We start from the raw sequence: 24,425 nt of genomic DNA, 5'->3' as shown, positions 1-24,425 counted from the left end.
CTTCCGTATAGATCATTTCCTGCCTGCGTCTGCCTCCGCTCACACCCTACGTGCTACGTCACAGTCACTTAACTTCATCAGGGGATAGCTGCCAATGACCCAGCCTATTATATTGTTTTGGACTCTCTTCCTGTCTGCCTGCTGCCTGATGTGTATAGGAACTTTCTTTATTGCTGTCTGTGTTTTAGCAGTTGTCCAGCTAGACAATCCTGTAGATCACCTAGTGTGAGTTATCCTGCTGCACAAGTCAATCTGTACTTTTAATGGTACTGGTAAACATCATACTGTATATTCCAGGATATGCACCTCAGTGAGGATCTTTTTCTGTCTGCTGGCAATACTGTTTATTCCTGTTTGTTTAGTCTGACCCTGTACCTACTCTCCTGTGTTTCCTTGCTGTGCTACCTTTTCTGTTGCTGCTCTGGTCGGAACTTCTTCTATGCTTTATTTACACCAAGATGGTCCAATAGGATGCCTTTATAATCAATTGAACATTAGGTGTTATGACTGTGTATGCTAATAAACACATTTAATTCATCTAACAAGAAGTTTTCCACTTCTTGATTAGAGTTTGAACACTGCTGATTGGCATTCTGAATTCCTTGGATATCCTTATATCTCTTTCATACAGTTCAACTACCTTTTCCCACAGATCCTTGGATCCTTTTGCTTTCCCCGTGACTCAGAATCCAGAAACGTCAGTGCAGCACTGGGTGGAAGATGCAAGGGTCTGTCCGGAGTCCAGAAACATTGACCTTTTATAAATACACACTAATTCAGTGGAGGCCCGTCCATAGCCCCCCCCCCCCCCCCTCCAAAGCCAGTCACACACAAAAAAATAATAATAATAATTAAAAAAAAAATGGTCCCTTTAAGAAAAAAAAAGTTCCTGTAAGTGCACTGTGTTCTGGCGGGCGCCGGTCACAGTGCACTATGGAAGCGTCATGCCAATGCAATCCCGTGATTGCAGGCAAATCGCTTCATTCTCCTGCATCTCCTTCTGTCTATGGTGCCATGGACGGGCAGCGTGTTACTTTTGTTTTGGCTCTGTGTGGATGAGAAGCCCAGTTAATGTTAGTAACAGCCTGTAATTATCTGTCCACCCCACACATATACAGCAGCACCTTGTGCTGTATGTATTTGCAGTCTGTGATCGTAAGGTGGAGGGAGCTGTGCTATGCTTCCCCTCTGCCCTGGAATCCACCTCTGCTCCAGCCCTTCACCCGACAATCTGCTGGAGCCTTCATTACACATCTCCTGTATGTGTATACAATGAGGGCTCCCAGCACTGCGTCCTACAGTCATCATCCCCAGGTCAGTGTTCTCTCTCTCTGTCTATCTATCTATCTATCTATCTATCTATCTATCTATCTATCTATCTATCTATCTATCTATCTATCTATCTATCTATCTATCTGTATATCTGTCTATCTGTCTGTCCTATCCAATCTATCCCTCTCTCTTTCTGTCTATAGGCCCCATCACGGCAAGTGACGTTGGGGGGGGGTTGGTTGGGGTTTTGTTTGCGCCCCCCTAAAAAAATGGTGCACCAACCACCACTGCACTAATTACAAGCAAACAAATCACAGAGGATGGTTACCATTACTAGCCATTCAAACCCCTTTGTGTCAACTTGTGTACATGTCATCAGGTCAAAATCACCAGGGTATGTAAACTTTTGATCAGGGTCATTTGGGTAGTTTCTGTTACCATTATGATTTAAAAAGAGTAAACACAGTTGATTGGTAATAAATGGCTTCAGCCAAACACTAACCATGAGTGAAAGATATGTTTTTGTGTTATCATTCATATGAAAAATGGCCAACAAATCATACATTCTGTGAGAGTATGTAAACTTATGAGCATAACTGTATATGGATGATGGCACTGTATTTTTTTTTAATAATAAAAATAATAAGTATTTTTTTTCATAATCGATATACAGCTGTCATGTGACCCAGCCAATAGTCCTCTGCTGCCGATCATGTGTTAAAAAAAAAAAAGCTTCCGAAATACAAACAAAATACATAATTAACATCAAATACATTTTTATAAATGTTTTAAAACATAATAAAAATCTATATTTGAACTCAAATCTATATTATTTGTGTGAAAAAAACATGGTGTGGGCTATCTAGGGAAGGTTCTGCCAATCACAACCTGTTTCATGCCTCTCCGCTCATTGTTTGTATGCGTTTAGAATTACAGGGAGGTAAAGCCTCCATCAATGATAATGTGACATCATAATGGGGCGGTGTCCCATGTGACATCACCCGGCATATAAGTGCCGCACAACGCGTCCCTGTCATTGCGGCCAGAGAGAGCGTTGAGTCAACATCTCAAGGAAGAAGAAGAGAAGAAGAGAAGGCGGCGACAGAAGACTGGGCCACCGCTAGTAAAATAGCTGGAAGAAGAAAGTGGAGGCCCGGCAGGAAGAACCGAAGAGGGGGACACGACCCCCCAAGTTGGAAGAAGAGGCGGCGGTGACAGAAGACCGGGCCACCACTAGTAAAATAGCTATAAGAAGATAACGGAGGCCTGGCAAGAATAACCGAAGAGGGGGACAAGACCCCCCGAAGTTGGAAAAAAAACCCCGGATGGCGGCGGCGACAATGAAGAAGAAAGCCTGGCTCCTCCGCTAGTAAAAGAGCTAGAAAAAGAGCAGAAGATAGCAGAGGAGTCTGGCAAGAAGACCCCCCAAGACGGAAGACCACCGTAGCTGTCCAATAAATTATTTTAAAAACATGTGTTGTGTTATTTTCTTTACACTTTTTTCACCAGGTGAATGGGTAGTGGTACATAGTACCCCAATATTCATTCACATAGGGTGAGGGGCCGGTATCTGGTGGCCCCCTTATTAAAGGGGGCGTCCGGATTCCGATAAGCCCCCCGCCCGCAGACCCCAACAACCAACGTCCAGGGTTGTCGGGAAGAGCCCCTTGTCCTCATCAACATGGGGACAAGGTGCTTTGGGGTGGGGGGGCCGCAGGGCCCCCCTTACCTAAAGCACCCCCCCATGTTGAGGGCACGCGGCCTGGTAGGCTCAGGAGGGGGGCGCTCGCTCGTCCCCACCCCCTTCCAGACCGGCCGGGCTGCGTGCTCAGATAAGGGTCTGATATGGACTTGGGGGGGACCCCCATTCCATTTTTTCGGCATAGGGCTTCCCCTTTAAGTCCATACCAGGTGACGGGGCCAGCAAAGTGTCAATCTTGCCGCCGATGGAAGCGGCGACATTGACCTCCTTCGCTAGTCCCGTCTACCTGGAGCCACGTGTGTGGGCAAGTCCGTTCATTTGAAAAGTCCGGCGGACTAGCAAACAGGCGGCCGAATTTTGAGTCAAAATGTCTTTCTAAGTCCACTGGACTTTTGCAAAGAAAAAGTCCGCTGGAGCCCACACAGGGGCGGATTGTCCGGCGGACTCTGGTCTGCCGGACCAAGTCTGCCGGATAGTCTGATCATGTATTACGTGGCTGTAGTGCCACCACTATCAGTGAAAACATAAAAAAGTCCATAAATCTTTTCCATAGTTTGCAGACGTGATAACTTTTACGCAAACCAATCAATATATGCTTATTGCAATATTTTTTTCCTTTTTTGAATAAACTGATAAATTCCTTTTTTTTTTTTGGGGATATGTATTTTTTTGTATATGCAGAAAGTAAAAAATATTGTTTTTTTGTTTATAGTGCTACAAATAAAAACCGCAGAGGTACCTATTTGTGGGGAAAAAAAGGACATCAATTTTGTTTGGGTACAACGTTGCACGACCGTGCAATTGTCAGTTAAGGCGACGCAGTGCCGTATCGCAAAATATGGCCTGGTCATTAAGGGGGTAAATCCTACCAGGGCTGACGTGGTTAAAGATGTGAGTTTAATTATTTTTTTAAATAAAACTTACCATCCATTTTAAAAACAGTACCGTAAACTAAATGAATGATATAATGCTCATGGAGAAGATGCAGGCTAGGGAGCTTGATAAGAGGGAAACTCTGTGGTGCATTTGGATGCATTACACCTCATCTGAGAAACTGAGCAAGTAAAGTCAATAAACCCTAATCTCTCCCCCCCTTTTTTCTTTTCTTAAAAAAAAAAAAGCTAAGAGCACTTGTCTCCACTTCTTCTCTCTTCTTTCTTTCCCTTTTCTTCTTACCTTTATCTACGCTTTCCTCTTTTCCATAAATATTGTTCTGAAAGGGTCCTTTACGGGCCTCCTGATTTTGCAATGAATACATGCATTCTGGGCAGTGCTCAAGATAGAGCTTTTGCCCATTTCATCACAGTTTTGTTTAATAGTGTAACAGTTATCCTTTGTAAGTTCATGACCATGTTAATTATCACGAACAGTGCCTTGAGACAATTATTGACCCATTTATTGAGAATTTTCTTATTGAAATTTACTTACTGTTCTACTACCAATCTTCAAGTGTATTTGAACATACTCATTTTGAATATCTATTTCTGTAATAATCTGAAAATCTGTTGATAAAAATTATATTCAACCTAAAAACAATACCTCCGATTGTGCAAACTGACCCTTACTCATGGCTTGAACATCCTGAATATTAACACCCTGCCCACTCTTATTGCAAAGTATACTAATTGCCATATTAGTTTGAAATAAAATTCTCTTCTCCCCAACCAACCCCACCTTCCTTTCCCCTTGACCTTTGGTCCTACCAGCTTCCTTACCTTTACCCTTATTCACATAAAAAAATTAAAGGCAACCAAGCAACACCATACAGAGTCATAAAATATTATAGAAGCAGATGAACATTGTCCATAAACTCCTTGTATTTGTATTTTCAGATCTTTCCGATTTGCTAATTGTCAAGCTCTTACAAGTAGATATTAGTGTTACCTGTTTCTGTATTAACCTTAAAAATATGTTCATAGTGAATATGAATTGTCTTTGTACATTGTATTCCAGACAAAACGTTCAACAATATTCCTAGTGTAAGTGTACAGTATGTCTTAAAATAAGTAAAAAGTAAAATGTACATTCAAAAGAAATACAAATTGCTTGTGTACAAATCAGGTTGTCTTTTTGAACCAGAAAATATGTGAAGATTGTGGTTAGATGGACATTTTTCATATTAAAGAGAAATATATTAAATGGTGTCGTGAACAACAATTATATAGCTCCCCAGTACAGAACAGCAGCATACCAATTACAAGTAAAATCCAATTATATTTTAAAGTTCACATGAAAATGCAAAACAGTGTCACATCCTCACAGTACAGGCCAGGAAACAATATTCATAAAACATAGGGTACAACCAGAATCAAACAAGATTTTGTTATAAGGTCCTTGCAAACCACCAAACTGAAGTCAACTAGTTCCATTTACATGTGCTATTCAGTGAATGAAAGGAAAACTTATGTTTAGTAATTGTTTTATAAATAATCCCTTCTCTTTCATTTAAGGGACCCCAAAGCAATCTGTCGTAAAAATGTGATGTGATAGATTTTTATGTGGACTTTAAAGTGTATCTAAACCCAGACACTTAAAGTAAATGTTATTGTACGTTACTATAATGTCAAAAAATATTTTTTTTGTAGTTTTCCCATTCAAATAAATCATTACTGGTAATGCTATTAGCAAGCTGTAACCACACCTAGCTTTTTTCCTAGATTAGCAATGCTTCCATAGTTTATTTGCAGCGTTGACTGGCTTTTCTACATGCTCCTGAATTTGACTCAATATCATGCTTTAAAATTGTGCACGCTCGTGGAATGGCGCCAAACTTTGATACTTCAAAATATCCATAAGCGACAATTTACAATGTTCTACAGGTTACTAGTTTAGAGTTACAGAAGAGATCTAGTTCTAAAATGATTGCTCTCAATCTGACATTTGCGGCAATACCCCACATGTGTGGTTTGAACAATGTTTACATATACATATGTGGGTGTGACCTACTTATGCATTCACCACTGTGCATGAGCATGGGGACAGGGGGCAGTTTTCAATTCTTTTTTTTTTTTAACGATTTATTTAATAATTTTTTTTATTTTTACACTGTCCCTTTAAAAAAAAATTGTAAACATTCCTTGTGGTAGAAATAAGCAGTGACAGGTCCTCTTTATGTAGAGATTTGGGGTCAATAAGACTCTATAACTCTCCTCTACAATGTAAAGCATTAGCTAAACAAAAAAAAAAAACATGAATCTAATGCTTTAGAAAAAAATGGCCCTGTTTACATTGGATTTTTTTTTTTTATAACTCAGCGCTGCTCCTATGATACAAATATCCGCAACTAAAGTGCTATTTTTGTGTAAATAAAGTGCATACAGTATTTATAGACAATAAAGTGCATACAATATTGCCAAAAAAATTAATAAGTATTAAAATTCATAAAAAAAAATACAAACACATGGCATGCGTTACTGGTCACTTCCAGTGCTAATATGGTGCAGATAAATAAAGTTCATAAAGTTCATAACATCTGTGATGGGTAGACAGTAGGGATGAGCCGAACACCCCCCGGTTCGGTTCGCACCAGAACTTTCGAACGGACTGAAAATTTCTGTGAATTTTAGAACCCCATTGAAGTCTATGGGACTTGAACATTCAAAATAAAAAGTGCTAATTTTAATGGCTAATATGCAAGATATTGTCCTAAAAAGGGTTTGGGGACCTGTCACCTGACCCAGGGGACATTGTTCAATGCCTAAAATAGTTTTAAAAACTGCAGTTTTTTCGGGAGCACTGATTTTAATGACGATTAAAGTGAAAAAAAAACTGAAATATTCCTTTAAATATCGTGCTTGGGGGGGTGTCTATAGTATGCCTGTGAATTGCAACGTGTTTCCCGTGTTTAGAACAGTCCCTGCACAAAATGACATTTAACGGAAAAAAAGTCATTTAAAACTGCTTGCGGTTTTAATGTAATATCTGGTTCAGGCAATATGGATGAAAATCATTGAGAAAAATGGCATAGGTTGCCCCCCCCTGCCCATTACCTGCCCCTTTGGGTCTTGTACGGATATTAAGGGGAACACCGTACCCATTTTAAAAAAAGGAAAGACATGGGGCCCCCAGGCCCTATATACTCTGAACAGCAGTATACAGGCGGTGCAAACAAGACAGGGACTGTGTAGGTTTGTTGTGTTGAGTAGAATCTGTTTGTAATTTTGAACTGGTACATTTTTAAAGTGTAGCTCCAGTCAAAAAATCTATTTTTAAGCTTTTAGGAAAACTTAGGAAAGGGTTATCACCCCTGTATAATTTGTTTTGGCGTCCATCTTTTTTCATCTCACTTCCTGTTGTCTCCTGTTGTATGTTTGAAAGTAGGGGCCTGCCCTATATGCTCTGCAGAAATGGGGGTCTAAGGTGTTGGTGTTGCCACAACACTGTAAGCCCTCAAAGTGACTCTTGGTGGGTGCTGGAGAGCCCTGCTGTGAACGATTATATCAAGAATTATAATTACATGCCATTGTTGAACAGTGGTAGAAAAATTGGGCCTTTGGTGGTTGTGTTCTCACAGTTACTCTCGGTGGGCACAGGAACGGGCCCTGCTGTGAAATATTATATCAAGAATTGTAATTACATGCCCCTGTTAAACAGGGGAAGAAAAATTGGGCCTTAGGCACTGCTTGCTGGTGCCACAACACTGCAACCTCTCCCAGATACCCTAGTTGGAGTGCAGGAATGAGCCCTGCTGCAAAGCATTGCATCAAAAATTGTATTACATGCCCCTGTTAACCACTTACAGACCGGACCATTTTGCTGGTCAAAGACCAGACCACTTTTTGCGATTCGGCACTGCGTTGCTTTAACTGACAATTGTGCGGTCATGCGACGTGGCTCCCAAACAAAATTGACGTCCTTTTTTTCCCACAAATAGAGCTTTCTTTTGGTGGTATTTGATCACCCCTGCGGTTTTTATTTTTTGCGCTATAAACAAAAATAGAGCGACAATTTTGAAAAAAAAAACGCATTATTTTTTACTTTTTGTTATAATAAATATCCCCCAAAAATATATAAAAAAACATTTTTTTTTGCTCAGCTTAGGCCGATACGTATTCTTCTACATATTTTTGGTAAAAAAAACGCAATAAGCGATTATTGATTGGTTTGCGCAAAAGTTATAGTGTTTACAAAATAGGGATAGTTTTATAGCATTTTTATTAATAATTTTTTATTATTTTTTTTACTAGTAATGGCAGCGATCAGCGATTTTTTATTGTGACTGCGACATTGTGGGGGACACATCGGACATTTTTGACACATTTTTGGGCCCATTGTCATTTATACAGTAATCACTGCTATTTAAATGCAGTGATTCCTGTGTAAATGACACTGGCAGTGAAGGGGTTAACCAGTGGATGGCAGTGTAGGGGTTAAGTGTTCCTAGGGGTGTGTTACTAACTGTGGGGGGGGGTTGGGCTTTCATTTAGTGAACACTGATCTCTGCTCCAATCACATGGAGCAGAGATCAGCGTCACTAGTTGCTAGGCAGAATGGAGAAATGCTGTTTACATTGCATTTCCTCCATTCAGCCGTCCCGTGAGACGATCGCGGGTATGCCCGCGGCGATCGAGTCCGTGGGACCCGCGACCGGACTCATGGGGGTCCCGACCGGCACGCGAGCGCGATGGCAGGGCAGCATTGAAGATTGGACGTACCTGTATGCCAATATGCCTGCCCATGCCATTCTGCCGACTTACATCGGCGTGCGCTGGTCAGGAAGTGGTTAAACAGGGGCAGAAAAATTGGGCCTATAAACTGCAGCCTCTACCATATACTCTAGTTGGAGTGCAGGAATGAGCCCTGCTGCAAAGCATTGCATCAAAAATTGTAATTACATGCCCCTGTTGAACAGGGGCAGAAAAATTGGGCCTTAGGCACTGCTTGCTGGTGCCACAACACTGCAACCTCTCCCAGATACTCTAGTTGGATTGGAGGAATGAGCCCTGCTGCAAAGCATTGCATCAAAAATTGTAATTACATGCCCCTGTTAAACAGGGGCTGAAAAATTGGGCCTTAGGCACTGGTGCTGGTGCCACGACACTGCAACCTCTCCCATATAGTCTATTTGGAGTGCAGTAATGAGCCCTGCTGCAAAGCATTGCATGAAAAATTGTATTACATGCCCCTGTTAAACAGGGGCTGAAAAATTGGGCCTATAAACTGCAACCTCTACCATATACTCTAGTTGGAGTGCAGGAATGAGCCCTGCTGCAAAGCATTGCATCAAAAATTGTAATTACATGCCCCTGTTAAACAGGGACAGAAAAATATGGCCTTAGGCACTGCTTGCTGGTGCCACAACACTGCAACCTCTCCCAGATACTCTAGTTGGATTGGAGGAATGAGCCCTGCTGCAAAGCATTGCATCAAAAATTGTAATTACATGCCCCTGTTAAACAGGGGCTATAAAATTGGGCCTTAGGCACTGGTGCTGGTGTCACAACACTGCAACTTCTCCCATATACTCTATTTGGAGTGCAGGAATGAGCCCTGCTGCAAAGCATTGCAGCAAAAATTGTAATTACACGCCCCTGTTAAACAGAGGCTGAAAAATTTAGCCTTAGGCACTGGTGCTGGTGCCACGACACTGCAACCTCTCCCATATACTCTATTTGTAGTGCATGAATGAGCCCTGCTACAAAGGATTGCATCAAAAAATTTAATTAAACGCCCCTGTCAAACAGGGGCTGAAAAATTGAGCCTTAGGCACTGGTGCTGGTGCCACGACACTGCAACCTCTCCCATATACTCTATTTGGAGTGCAGGAATGAGCCCTGCTGCAAAGCATTGCATCAAAAATTGTAATTACCCACCCCTGTTAAACAGGGGCTGAAAAATTGGGCCTTAGGCACTGGTGCTAGTGTGATGACACTGCAACATCTCCCATATACTCTATTTGGAGTGCAGGAATGAGCCATGCTGCAAAGCATTGCATCAAAAATTGTAATTACACGCCCCTATTAAACAGGAGCTGAAAAATTGGGCTGATGGCATCACCCAGAATCAAAAATGTTCTTCTAAGATATTAGCGGAGGAGGAAGAGGATAGACAGTCAACATAACAGGACAGTCACTCAGCATCATCATAGGCAGTCTTGATATTTAAAAAAAAATTATTCGGTTACATCAGCTTCAGGTGCTTGGTAGCTGGTGGTGATCCAAGACTGATTCATCTTTATGAAGGTCAGTCGATCAACCGAGTCGGTGGACAGGCACACCCTGTGATCTGTTACAAAGCCACCAGAAGCACTGAAGGTGCATTCCGAAAGAACGCTGGATGCAGGACAGGCCAGTACCTTAATTGCATACTGTGCAAGCTCTGGCCAGTGATCCATCCTCAAGACCCAGTAAGCCAGAGGATTTTTGGTGGGAAAGTTGTCCAAGTCTGACCTTGCCCCTAGGTATTCCTGCACCATGTAAATCAGACGCTGGCAGTGGCGATGGTTGCTGGAACCGATCATACCTTGGGGCTGCGGACTAAAAAATTGTCTGAACGCATCGGTCAGACGGCCACCTTCTCCACCGCTCCTTCTGACTGAAGCCTCAGCAACACGTTGTCCAGGACCAGGAGTTTGTAACCTCCCAGTCTTTGGGAATGCATTGCACAGACCTTTCTGCAAGGCCTCCCAGAACTGTCTCATCCTCTGCTCCCTCTGCGACGGCAAGATAAGGTCCGCAACCTTACCCTTGTACCATGGATCAAGGAGAGTGGTCAGCCAGTAATGGTCCCTCTCCTTGATCCAAAGAATACGAGGATCCTTCTGCAGGCTTTGCAGGATTAGGGAGGCCATGCAGCATAGGTTAGCTGAGGCATTCGGTCCGGAGTGCTCTGGGTCACTAAGGACAACATGATCCGCAGCCACCTCCTCCCAGCCACGTACTAGTCCACGGGTTTCATGGGACTGTAAATCATCCCTAAAAGACTGCTGATGCTGAGTGCCAGGCTCCACCTCCATGCTGACACAATCATCCTCCTCCTCCTCCTCATCCTCTTCCTGTCTGATTGTTGGGACAGCAGAAACACTGTCTGGATAAAGGGGGTGTTGAGAGGCAAGGAAGTCCTCCTCTTCCTGCCTCTGTTCTGCCTCAAGTTCCCTGTCCATTATTCCATACAGCGTATGCTCCAACAGGTGGACAAGAGGTACAGTGTCACTGATGCATGCACTGTCACTGCTCACCATCCTTGTGGCCTCCTCAAATGGTGACAGGACAGTGCATGCATCCCTGATCATGCCCCACTGGCGTGGTGAGAAAAAAACGAGCTCCCCTGACCCTGTCCTGGTGCCGTAGGCGCACAGGTACTCATTGATGGCCCTCTGCTGCGTGCGCAGCCGCTGCAGCATGGCCAACGTTGAGTTCCACCTGGTGGGGCAGGTTCAACTCCTTTTGGAGCTCAGCCAGCCGAGCACAGGCATTAAATGATCGGCGGAAATGCACACAGACTTTCCTGGCCTGCTTCAGGACATCCTGTAAGCCCGGGTACCTGCCCAAGAACCGCTGCACCACCAGGTTAAGGACGTGAGCCACACAGGGCACATGGGTCAGTTGTCCATGTCGGAGGGCAGAGAGGAGGTTGGTGCCATTGTCGCAAACCACAATTCCTGGCTTAAGCTGGCATGGCGTCAACCACCTCTAGGCCTGCCCCTGCAGAGCTGACAAAATATCTGCCCCAGTGTGGCTCCTGTCTCCCAAACAAACCAGCGCAAGCACGGCATGGCATCCTTTTGCCTGCGTACTTGCGTAGCCCCTTGAACTCCTACGGAGCACTGTTGGTTAAGAGGACAGAGCACTGGAAGAGGCCATGGAGGAAGAAGAAGAGGAGGGGGTGGAGGAGAGAGGTGTGTCACAACCAGTAGTAGCATTTTGGAGGCGTGGTGGCGGAACAACCTCCAGCACTACTGCACCTTATCCTGCATCCTTCCCAGCTGCCAGAAGAGTGATCCAATGGGCCATGAAAGACAGGAAAGGTCCCTGTCCATGCCTGCTGGACCATGAGTCAGCAGTAATATGCACCTTACCGCTGACCGCTCTGTCCAGTGAGGCAAGGACATTGCATTCCACTTGCCTGTAGAAAGACAGAATTGCCTTCCGTGAGAAAAAGTGGCGTTTGGGGACCTGCCACTGAGGAACCGCACATTGTACAAACTCACGGAAAGGGGCCGAGTCTACCAACTGAAAAGGCAGCAGTTGAAGTGCTAGCAATTTAGCCAAGCTAGCATTCAACCGCTGGGCATGTGGATGGCTGGGAGCGAACTTCTTTCTACGGCCCAGCAGCTGGGGCAGGGAAATTTGCATGCTACAATCGGACGTGGGTGTACTGCTAGCAGAGGGCCCACAAGCACTTGGCTGTGATACACCTTCATTCCTCTCAGTGCAGGTTTCAGAGAGGACTCAAGGTCTAGTGGGGTTGGAGATCCCAGCTGATGAGGAGCAAGGAGAGGTCCGCTTTGTTCTTTGGTGTGGGTCTTTGAGGTACGCTTGCCAACGAGCTGCATGGCAGGTCAACATATGTCTGGTCAAGCATGTGGTGCCCAAGCGGCTGATGATTTGGCCACGCGAGATACGCTTGAGACATATGTTGCAAATAGCAGCGGTGCAATCTGATGCATTCGTCTCAAAAAAGGCCCACACCAAAGAACTTTTAGAATAACGCGCAGAGGCAGCGCCCTGCACAGGCGGAGCTCTGCGGTGTGATTCAATCGGTGTGCTGCCCCTAAGCTGGCCCCCGGAGGGAATCCTGCCTCGTTGGAGATGTGCCTCCTCCTCCTCTCTCATACCAGGCACCTATGTGGAGTCAGTGACCTCATCATCCCCTCCCTATTCATCACTGGAACAAACCTGGCAGTATGCTGCAGCTTGTGGAACATGACTGTCAGATTGCTGTCCTTCTTGAGCATCCCCTCTCTCTGCGCTCATGCTACTGCCTTCCTCTAGCTGAGTATCATCATCAGAGCCTACAAAACACTGGGCATCCTCCTGGAGCATGTACCCAACAGTGTGCTCAAACAGTTCGGGGGACTCCTCGGGAGGACATGGTGGGTCTAGGGAAGGAGTGACTGATGATGACATTGAGAAGAGGGAAGAGGATGCGTTGGCAGCTGCTTTGCTAGTACCCTGAGCCTGGGTGAGAGAGGATGAGGAGGATGAAGAGGGCTTGGTCATCCACTCTACCAAGTCTTCGGCATGATGTGGCTCAACACGTCCAGCTGCCGAAAATAAGGAGAAGCGTGTCCCATGGCCACGTGCTGATGATGATGAACCGTGTCCACGAACAGCACTGTTGTCTCTAGACACATAGCCCGCTTGCACTCTTTTATTGGCTTGTGCCTGTCTGCCTCTCCTTGTTGGCCTCCCAGACGTGGTAATGGCCTGCAGGGAGATGGGAAAACCAGCAATTGGGTAGTGTATATTGTGCTGGAGGCACACAACACCCACTAACTCCTGCAGATGCCTGTATGATAGAACACCAGCAATAAAGGGTAGATACAGGTGTATACTGTGCTGGAGGCACATAACACCCACTAACTACTGCAGATGCCTGTATGAGAGAACACCAGCAATAAAGGGTAGATACGGGTGTATACTGTGCTGTGCTGGAGTCACACAACACCCACTAACTCCTGCAGATGGCTCTATTTGAGAACAGCAATAAAGGGTAGATACAGGTGTATCAAATCATAGTGTAGCGCTTAACAAAATTATGAATGACCTAGTTAGTGCATCATCATACAATAATTAACCCAAAACACCTTAAGTGTGAAGATTCATAAAAAAATATATAGAAATAAAATTACAATTCCAAAAAATATAAATGAATTAAAAGTCTCTATGTAAAATGTTGATCCAATCCAAACGTGAAATAAGGGTCACCATCCACCTTCTTAAAATGAGGCTAGCATGCAGACACCCTGTGATATTCCCGTCACCTCTCGAAATAAAGGCTTACCGGATAATATGGATCCAAACGAATATATATTCGAAGGATCATGCAAGCTTGTACACTCAGAAGGCGAGATTACAGATGTAAATTGTCCAGGGAGGTAACAAGTCAGACTCCTCATATGGATGCCCCAACTAGTTGTTAAATCCTTATCGGTACACTCCAGCTCAAAATGTTGAACTCATACAAAGGAAAATAAGGAGCCACAATAGTGTAAATCCGTATAAAAGAAATAATTTAATAAAAAAGTAATGAACTCACATGTAACCAAAGAAATCAAGCGCTTATTCCATAAAAACAGTGCTACAGCAGTAGTCCCGACGCGTTTCGTCCTCTACAGACGTCATCTGGGGTAGCACTCCACTGTAGCATCCTCACTTTTATAGCAAACAATCAATTTGGGCAAAAATTCCATCTGCCTGTGTCACCGCGTATCACTTCCGGTTTAAGATGGCGCCCGGCGTGCGTTCCACGCCTCAATATAATGCTACAGCATGAATTAGCAGGCAAACCATGCCATAACATATATGAAATAAACCAATAAGTAAAACATAAATTGGCCCAAACATTAGAAATATACCAAACGTTAAAATTAACCAAACATTAGAATTTATTCCCCTTTGTTATACCGTTATTAGCATTTCCGGGTCATGACTGAACAACTAAGGGGCGTGGATATGGTTCCAATCGTTATCTTACCCGGCCCCTCATGCCGACGGAGCCACCCCCACTACAGGAAAATACTCACATAGTGGGCGTATCGTATACAGGGACCACTGATGCTTCCGTCTAGCGGCGCTGGAACGCACCGCGTACCGGAAGCGCCAACATTGCCGATGCGTCCGACGTCAGAGGCGGCGTGAGAGGAAACACGTCACCTCCAATTCGAAAGCATCAAACATCGGAAGTGACGTAAACAAAAATACGTCACCTCCGGCCAGAATGTGTCCGACACCAGGAAGTGATGTAAAGAAAATACATCATCTCCGGTGTCCAGTGGGACGCGTGTAAACATACTCCGGACCATACATCATAAAAGGGCTGTGCATTTACGTACACCCCTACTCTCCAATGAAAAAAATATCATATTAATATGTATGGAGTGGGAGCAGTTGTATATAAGCAATAAGAAGTATATTTAAAAAATATATATACAAGATACGCATCAGCACCGATACAACGTATGCCCGAACGTACATTGTAACAAATACTGATAGCATCTAAGGCAGATAGAATTCTGTCCCAAGACTAATAATAATATTATACCATAAATAACAATGATAGAAAGACCTACCACTTACATGAAAATCGAAAAATATTAAAACAAATAAACTAAAATAAAACACTGAAATAAAATGTTGCCAATATACATATTATCCATTATTAATGAAGGCATTAATATCCCATTCTATATTTAAGCCAAATGGCGAGTAAGATCGAATCGTATATATCCAGTAGGTTTCTAATCTGGAGACACCCCGAGTCATAGCACCACCCCTCCACGGGGGTGTGTACTTGTCAATAGCTAAAAATTGGGTACCTGTTGGGTCACTGTTATGATGTTCCCTGTAGTGTCTCGGGACAGTGTGTTTAGAGACCTTACCCTTTATTAAGGCTATGTGTTCCCCTACTCTAATCGCAAACGTCCTTGTCGTCCTCCCCACATATTGTTTGCCGCACGGGCAAGTGATCAGATATACTACATACCGGGTGCTACAGGTACAAAATGATTTTATAGTATGTGTTCTGTTAGTTGTTGTTGATGTAAACTCAGTTGTTTTGTGTCTACCGGCTACATTAAACTGACATACCACACATTTTTTACAAGGATAAAAACCTGTTAGATTGTGAAAAAATGATGGACGACAGGGTGGGTTAATAACATTGGGAGCAATACGGTTCCGTAGAGAGGGTGCACCCCTGAAAAGTACTTTCGCCCGTTCAGGTAACTTTGAGTTGAGGACTGGGTCACTTCTTAGTACATCCCAATGTTTATTAATAATGGTCTTAATTTGTTTATGCTGTACCGAAAAAGATGTAAGCATAGACCATCTATAAGTGTCCTCAGGTTCATGGCGCACTTTCTCAATCACAAGGCTCTCCCTGTTAGTGTCAATAACTTTCTGTATCTCTACATCAAGAACCCTAGCATCATATCCCTTATCCTCAAATTTTTGTTTAAGGATTACTGCTTGTGTCCTGAACATATCAAGGTCTGTGCAATTCCTTCGCAGTCGTAGAAATTGACTGCGTGGTATCGAACTCAACCATGATCTATGATGGCAGCTATCAAGGGGAATGAAGCTATTCCTGTCCGTCGGTTTGAAGTGCGTTTTGAACACAAATTTATGTTCAAAACGCACTTCAAACCGACGGACAGGAATAGCTTCATTCCCCTTGATAGCTGCCATCATAGATCATGGTTGAGTTCGATACCACGCAGTCAATTTCTACGACTGCGAAGGAATTGCACAGACCTTGATATGTTCAGGACACAAGCAGTAATCCTTAAACAAAAATTTGAGGATAAGGGATATGATGCTAGGGTTCTTGATGTAGAGATACAGAAAGTTATTGACACTAACAGGGAGAGCCTTGTGATTGAGAAAGTGCGCCATGAACCTGAGGACACTTATAGATGGTCTATGCTTACATCTTTTTCGGTACAGCATAAACAAATTAAGACCATTATTAATAAACATTGGGATGTACTAAGAAGTGACCCAGTCCTCAACTCAAAGTTACCTGAACGGGCGAAAGTACTTTTCAGGGGTGCACCCTCTCTACGGAACCGTATTGCTCCCAATGTTATTAACCCACCCTGTCGTCCATCATTTTTTCACAATCTAACAGGTTTTTATCCTTGTAAAAAATGTGTGGTATGTCAGTTTAATGTAGCCGGTAGACACAAAACAACTGAGTTTACATCAACAACAACTAACAGAACACATACTATAAAATCATTTTGTACCTGTAGCACCCGGTATGTAGTATATCTGATCACTTGCCCGTGCGGCAAACAATATGTGGGGAGGACGACAAGGACGTTTGCGATTAGAGTAGGGGAACACATAGCCTTAATAAAGGGTAAGGTCTCTAAACACACTGTCCCGAGACACTACAGGGAACATCATAACAGTGACCCAACAGGTACCCAATTTTTAGCTATTGACAAGTACACACCCCCGTGGAGGGGTGGTGCTATGACTCGGGGTGTCTCCAGATTAGAAACCTACTGGATATATACGATTCGATCTTAATCGCCATTTGGCTTAAATATAGAATGGGATATTAATGCCTTCATTAATAATGGATAATATGTATATTGGCAACATTTTATTTCAGTGTTTTATTTTAGTTTATTTGTTTTAATATTTTTCGATTTTCATGTAAGTGGTAGGTCTTTCTATCATTGTTATTTATGGTATAATATTATTATTAGTCTTGGGACAGAATTCTATCTGCCTTAGATGCTATCAGTATTTGTTACAATGTACGTTCGGGCATACGTTGTATCGGTGCTGATGCGTATCTTGTATATATATTTTTTAAATATACTTCTTATTGCTTATATACAACTGCTCCCACTCCATACATATTAATATGATATTTTTTTCATTGGAGAGTAGGGGTGTACGTAAATGCACAGCCCTTTTATGATGTATGGTCCGGAGTATGTTTACACGCGTCCCACTGGACACCGGAGATGATGTATTTTCTTTACATCACTTCCTGGTGTCGGACACATTCTGGCCGGAGGTGACGTATTTTTGTTTACGTCACTTCCGATGTTTGATGCTTTCGAATTGGAGGTGACGTGTTTCCTCTCACGCCGCCTCTGACGTCGGACGCATCGGCAATGTTGGCGCTTCCGGTACGCGGTGCGTTCCAGCGCCGCTAGACGGAAGCATCAGTGGTCCCTGTATACGATACGCCCACTATGTGAGTATTTTCCTGTAGTGGGGGTGGCTCCGTCGGCATGAGGGGCCGGGTAAGATAACGATTGGAACCATATCCACGCCCCTTAGTTGTTCAGTCATGACCCGGAAATGCTAATAACGGTATAACAAAGGGGAATAAATTCTAATGTTTGGTTAATTTTAACGTTTGGTATATTTCTAATGTTTGGGCCAATTTATGTTTTACTTATTGGTTTATTTCATATATGTTATGGCATGGTTTGCCTGCTAATTCATGCTGTAGCATTATATTGAGGCGTGGAACGCACGCCGGGCGCCATCTTAAACCGGAAGTGATACGCGGTGACACAGGCAGATGGAATTTTTGCCCAAATTGATTGTTTGCTATAAAAGTGAGGATGCTACAGTGGAGTGCTACCCCAGATGACGTCTGTAGAGGACGAAACGCGTCGGGACTACTGCTGTAGCACTGTTTTTATGGAATAAGCGCTTGATTTCTTTGGTTACATGTGAGTTCATTACTTTTTTATTAAATTATTTCTTTTAAACGGATTTACACTATTGTGGCTCCTTATTTTCCTTTGTATGAGTTCAACATTTTGAGCTGGAGTGTACCGATAAGGATTTAACAACTAGTTGGGGCATCCATATGAGGAGTCTGACTTGTTACCTCCCTGGACAATTTACATCTGTAATCTCGCCTTCTGAGTGTACAAGCTTGCATGATCCTTCGAATATATATTCGTTTGGATCCATATTATCCGGTAAGCCTTTATTTCGAGAGGTGACGGGAATATCACAGGGTGTCTGCATGCTAGCCTCATTTTAAGAAGGTGGATGGTGACCCTTATTTCACGTTTGGATTGGATCAACATTTTACATAGAGACTTTCAATTCATTTATATTTTTTGGAATTGTAATTTTATTTCTATATATTTTTTTATGAATCTTCACACTTAAGGTGTTTTGGGTTAATTATTGTATGATGATGCACTAACTAGGTCATTCATAATTTTGTTAAGCGCTACACTATGATTTGATATTTGTTAATTATTCACTGTTTTATCCTTGTGATTGTGTTAGCAGCTTTTTTCTGTTTTTTGGATAGCGCAGTGTCACAGGGAACGTTTTTTTGTAGATACAGGTGTATACTGCGCTGGAGGCACACAACACCCACTAACTCCTGCAGATGGCTGTATTAGAGAACACCAGCAATAAAGGGTAAATACAGTTGTATATTGTGCTGTGCTGGAGGCACACAACACCCACTAACTTCTGCAGATGCCTTTATTATAGAACACCAGCAATTAAAGGGTAGATACAGGTGGATACTGTGCTGTGCTGGAGGCACACAACACCCACTAACTCCTGCAGATGGCTGTATTTGAGAACAGCAATAAAGGGTAGATACAGGTGTATACTGCGCTGGAGGCACACAACACCCACTAACTCCTGCAGATACCTTTATTATAGAGCACCAGCAATAAAGGGTAGATATAGGTGTATACTGTGCTGTGCTGGAGGCACACAACACCCACTAACTCCTGCAGATGCCTTTATTATAGAACACTATCAATAAAGGGTAGATATAGGTGTATACTGTGCTGTGCTGGAGGCACACAACACCCACTAACTCCTGCAGATGGCTCTATTAGAGAACAGCAATAAAGGTAGATACAGGTGTATACTGCGCTGGAGGCACACAACACCCACTAACTCCTGAAGATGGCTCTATTAGAGAACAGCAATAAAGGGTAGATACAGGTGTATACTGCGCTGAAGGCACACAACACCCACTAACTCCTGCAGACGCCGGAACACTACACAAAGCCGCCGTGCTGGCGGCCTTATATAATGTGCAGCGTGTACTAAACAGCCTGAGCTATAATTGGCCACAGGCATCCTGGCTCTCCTCGCTGCCGGCGCTGTGATTGGCCAAGGATGCGGGGGTCACAGTGCATGCTTGGCCAATCATGAGCCAGCAATGCACTGTAATGGCGCAGTACATTGTGGGCCGTGAGCGCCATGCGAATTTAGCGCGAACGGCCCACAGAGTTTTGGCTTTGCCGAAGGGGCGAACAGCCGGTGTTCGAGTCGAACATGTGTTTGACTGGAACACCAAGCTCATCCCTAGTAGACAGCAGAACTCAGTGACGGTGACTATCTGTGCTCCCCTCCTGGGACCCCACTCATGAGATGAAACAGAGAAAAAAGCCTGTAGATAATGATTGTTGTCCACCGGGTGGGTTGGTGTATCCTATAGGCATGAACTGGGTTCTCCTATCCTCCTCCACTAAGTTTGAGTTTTTGCACTGTTATCTCCATAGCGCGGGTTTATAATTATTATTTTTCCTGATTACATTGGGCCTGAACCAGACGTGACGTCAAGACATCGCTCTGGTCCTCCTAGGCCATAGAGATGAACGGTGGCCATCTTTCTTCAACTCATCTCTGTGACCTGCAGTTGCAACCACCAGATCAGTTATTTTTGTGGGCTTCCTGTTCCGTCAGGTAAGCCTGAAAACCACCAGAAAGCAGCAGGAGGGACGACCCACAAATCCGCCGCTAAGACTACTTTTATTGTTTAGAAAATCGCTGGCTGAAAAAACAATACTGGGGTTATGGCATTCTGCTGCAGCTTTAACCCTGTATTCCACCTCCTACCGAGTATGTCTTTTGACTATAGACCCAGTAAGGAGGTGGTTAATAAGTAAAGTAGAACGAAAGGCCAAGCTTTTATTATTTAGATAGAGTAAGGGAAGGTTATAACCCCTGTCACTAATTAGTTTCCCCACTGGGGAGAATTCCCTTCACTTTCTGTCCCATATCCAAAATAGGAAGTGCTGGTTTCCTCCAAGGTCACCAGAATTAGAACTAGTGTCTCCATTACAAGATTTCCTCTCTATTACACAAAATGTAGGATTTTCTTTTAATTTCCATTTCAATAATAGAGATATATGGAACAGAGGCAATAATAAAAATCTAACAGTTGTTTCAATCTCTCTCCGTGCTATCCAAAACTAAAAAGAAAAAAAAAATAGTCATAGTCCAATGGAACCTTGAGTTTAAATAATTTTGAATAACCTTGAATTTTAGATACGCTAATTAAAATACTTTCCAGATTCATCAAAAGAAAAGGTGTGCAAAGTATTAAGGTTAGTTTTATTAGTATAAAGCCTGCCTTCTGCTAGAAGCTGCAGAGAGGGACCCTTGCTCTTTTGCTCTTTGTGAGGAAAAAGTATAGAGGTTCAACATGCCCACTACTGAGTCAAACTTATATCTCTGCAGCAAAGCTCATGCTCTTCATTGTTTGGACTCAGCAGAGGCATGCCAAACAGTCCACTGCCATTCCATCCCATTTCTCTGCAGCATGCTGGTTTTACTTTTCAAACCGTGGATGCTTTTTAAAAGATCCAAAATTACTAGACTCTTCGTAATTTTTGTTTCAATACATGTGTGGACTGTATTTAGCTCATTTTCAACTGAAAGCTCTATGGGGTTTAAAGGGTTTACATTTGCAAGACATCATTTTCAATCAGCTAATGACAACTTTGTTTGAGCTCCAAAGTTTCAATTCAGTATCTGGGATCATTTAACTGTGGGATAAAGGGCAGGGAGTTGATTCATCCTACTACAGTCATGACAAACATTGACGTGTTTTGTACAGCTGTACAATTGGATACAATAGGGCATAGTAAACACTATGTTTACCAGGACTAATTTAAGAAAAAGGAAAATTGGTCGCACACCATGGAAGGAAGAACTTTCTGTAGAATAGTTACTTTATTGTCAAAGTGCCAGATGACGTAGACAGGACGTTACAGGAACATTGGTAGAGCGGTTTCACACGGATAACTCGTGTTTGTAAACAAGCACGAGTTATCTGTGTGAAACCGGTCCACCATAGTTCCTGTAACGTCCTACCTATTTTTCTTATGGCACTTTGACAATAAAGTAACTATTCTACAGATGTTCTCCCTTCTATGGTGTGAAACCAATTTTCAATTTTCTTCAATTACTATTGACGGGGGTGATTCAGGGCAAGCACCCATGAGGAGTTCTTTATCCACAGTCTGAGTGGTGTTACACTCTTTCTGGACTTTACCAGGACCAATACTGAGGGTGAATCTCCCCAGTGGGGACATAACCAACAATAAAAACCTGACTGAGGTTTTACCTTTTACTTACTTTATTAAAAACTAAAAAAGTTTTGGCTTCACATACATTTTAATATTTTTTCAGCAGTGATAGCTTGCATGCAAACTCCTGCTGGGTTCAATGCACTGAGGGTTCACTGAATCTTGTTTGAAATGGGGCAAAGTTGAACTTAGCAACAAGTGCCATTGAATTCTTTTGGAGGTATATCATAGTATGCTATTTTAGGACTAATAGGCAAACTACTGTCAAAAATAGACATGTGAAGCTAGGCGCTGCCATGGGGGACATGTACCAATGCGCACAAATGTAAACAATAGTTTTAGGACCAAACTCTAAACTGATTTAATTGATTTGACTAACCGAAAGAAATTTTCAAATAGTTCACTGAGGCCATCCTTGCTAAGAGTTAAGAGACTGCTGATGGTGCAACAGTGTAAATTTGGCTCATAGGACAGTTTTAATCAGAGATAATAGGCTAAAATGTACTAGAGACTAGTGATGGACGAACTTCCGATGGGACGTTTCGCGAACGCGGACCGCGAACGCGGCCGATAGTTCGCGAACCGGAACGTTCGTGGCGGGCCCCATTGACTTCAATGGGAGGCAAACTTCGCAAACCTACAGGTCAAATTTGCAGCCACAAAATAATTAATAGCTGTGCAAACATAGTCCCACCACATGGCCAATGACATAACACATGTATGAGGTGAATCTGGGATCGACAACTACAAGCATTCTTTTTTTATATGGGAAATTGTTGTGACAATTCAGGACTGTGGAGCGCATGAAAGCAATGGAGGAGAGGGAAGGTCAGGGACCAGGGTAGGAAAAGAAGAGGGTGCAGGAGATGATCACCAGCAGCGTGACATACACACCACTTTACCAACTGTCAAATTGAGCGGTGTTTGCCACTCATCTGCCTGTGAATGCAAAGCTGAAAGGAGTGCCGGGCCAGTGTGGCTCTTGGCTTCCAGGCACAACAGATGCAGCACGGCATGGCAACGTCTCACCTGGCATGTCGAATAGGTTCTGCGGAGCTTGGGCGGCGCAGCGGAAGAGACGCTAGCAGCGGAAAAGGAGGAGTCAGCCGAGGAGGAGAGGGAGGAGGATGGAGTAGGATGAGGAGGAGAAGAAGAGTCAGGATTGCATGCAATCCGTGGCGGTAAAACCAAATCTACACGGGTGCCACGGGTTACATGCTTGACGGCCGTCAGAAGGTTCACCCAGTGGGCAGTAAAAGTGATATACCTTCCCTTGCCGTATTTGCTAGACCACGTGTCTGTGGTCAGATGTATCTTGGCACCGACACTGTGTGCTAGAGATACATTCACTTGCCGCTGAACATGGCCATATAGCTCTGGGATGCCCTTCTCTGAGAAATACTTCCTTCCTGGGACCTTCCATTGTGGTGTTCCAATGGCCACAAATTTGTGAAAGGCCTCCGAGTCCACCAGTTTATATGGCAGTAGTTGGCGGGCTATCAGTTCTGACAAGCCAGCCGTCAACCGTTGGGCAAGAGGGTTATCCGGCGTCATCATTTTTTTTACGCTCGAACATTAGGCCCATGGAAGCCTGCCTTTTTGCAGAAAAACGTGAGCTTGGCGTGATGGAAGGTGGAGTGGAGGACAATTGTGAGGAGAGAGGAGAAGGATAAGTAGAAGACGAGGCTGGACGGTGAGAGCCTGCAGTGTGGCTTTGTGTGTTCCGTTGCTCCCACTGGGCTCGGTGATGGCTGCTCATGTGCCTTCTTAAAGCGGAGGTCCACCCTAAAATGGACCTCCGCTCATCGGAATCCCCCCCCCCTCCGGCGCCACAATCGGCACCTTTCAGGGGGGAGGGGGGTGCAGTTACCTGGATAATCCAGGTAACTGCACCCACTTCCGGGCTAGCTCTCTGCGGAACGAGCGTAGGTTACGCCCCCGTTCCGCAAGCGCCCGCCCCCTTCAGCAAGTGCCCCGCTGCCTGCTGGGAAACACACAGCTCCCAGAGGCAGCGGGGACCGTCCGGATTGCGCCGCGCGGCTCGCGCATGCGCAGTAGGGAACCGGGAAATGAAGCCGAAAGGCTCCATTTCCTGATTCCCATACCCAAGATGGCGGCGGGACCCGGCAGCCGAGCGAGCGATCGGCTTCGGGTGCCGACATCGCGGGCGCGCTGGACAGGTAAGTGTCACTATTTAAAAGTCAGCAGCTGCAGTATTTGTAGCTGCTGGCTTTAAAAAAAAAAAAAAAAACGCGGAGTCCCGGTGGACTCCCGCTTTAAGGCGGTCGTCCCTAGGTGAGTGTTGGGCTTACCGCGACTAATGCGTTGACTGCAAAGATTGCAGATGGCAACGCTATTGTCAGCAGCGGACACGTTAAAAAAAGCCCACACTGCGGAGCCATGTGCCGGTGTCCTGGGAGTGCCAGATGTGACCGTACATGGTCAATGACTCGC

This window comes from Lithobates pipiens, unplaced genomic scaffold (genome assembly GCF_037356315.1).
Source record: "Lithobates pipiens isolate NorthernLeopardFrog02 unplaced genomic scaffold, aLitPip1_a1.2 Scaffold_18, whole genome shotgun sequence".
Classification (NCBI taxonomy): Eukaryota; Metazoa; Chordata; class Amphibia; order Anura; family Ranidae; genus Lithobates; species Lithobates pipiens.
The sequence above is the reverse complement of the archived record's forward strand: the minus strand, read 5'-3'. Positions refer to the sequence as shown.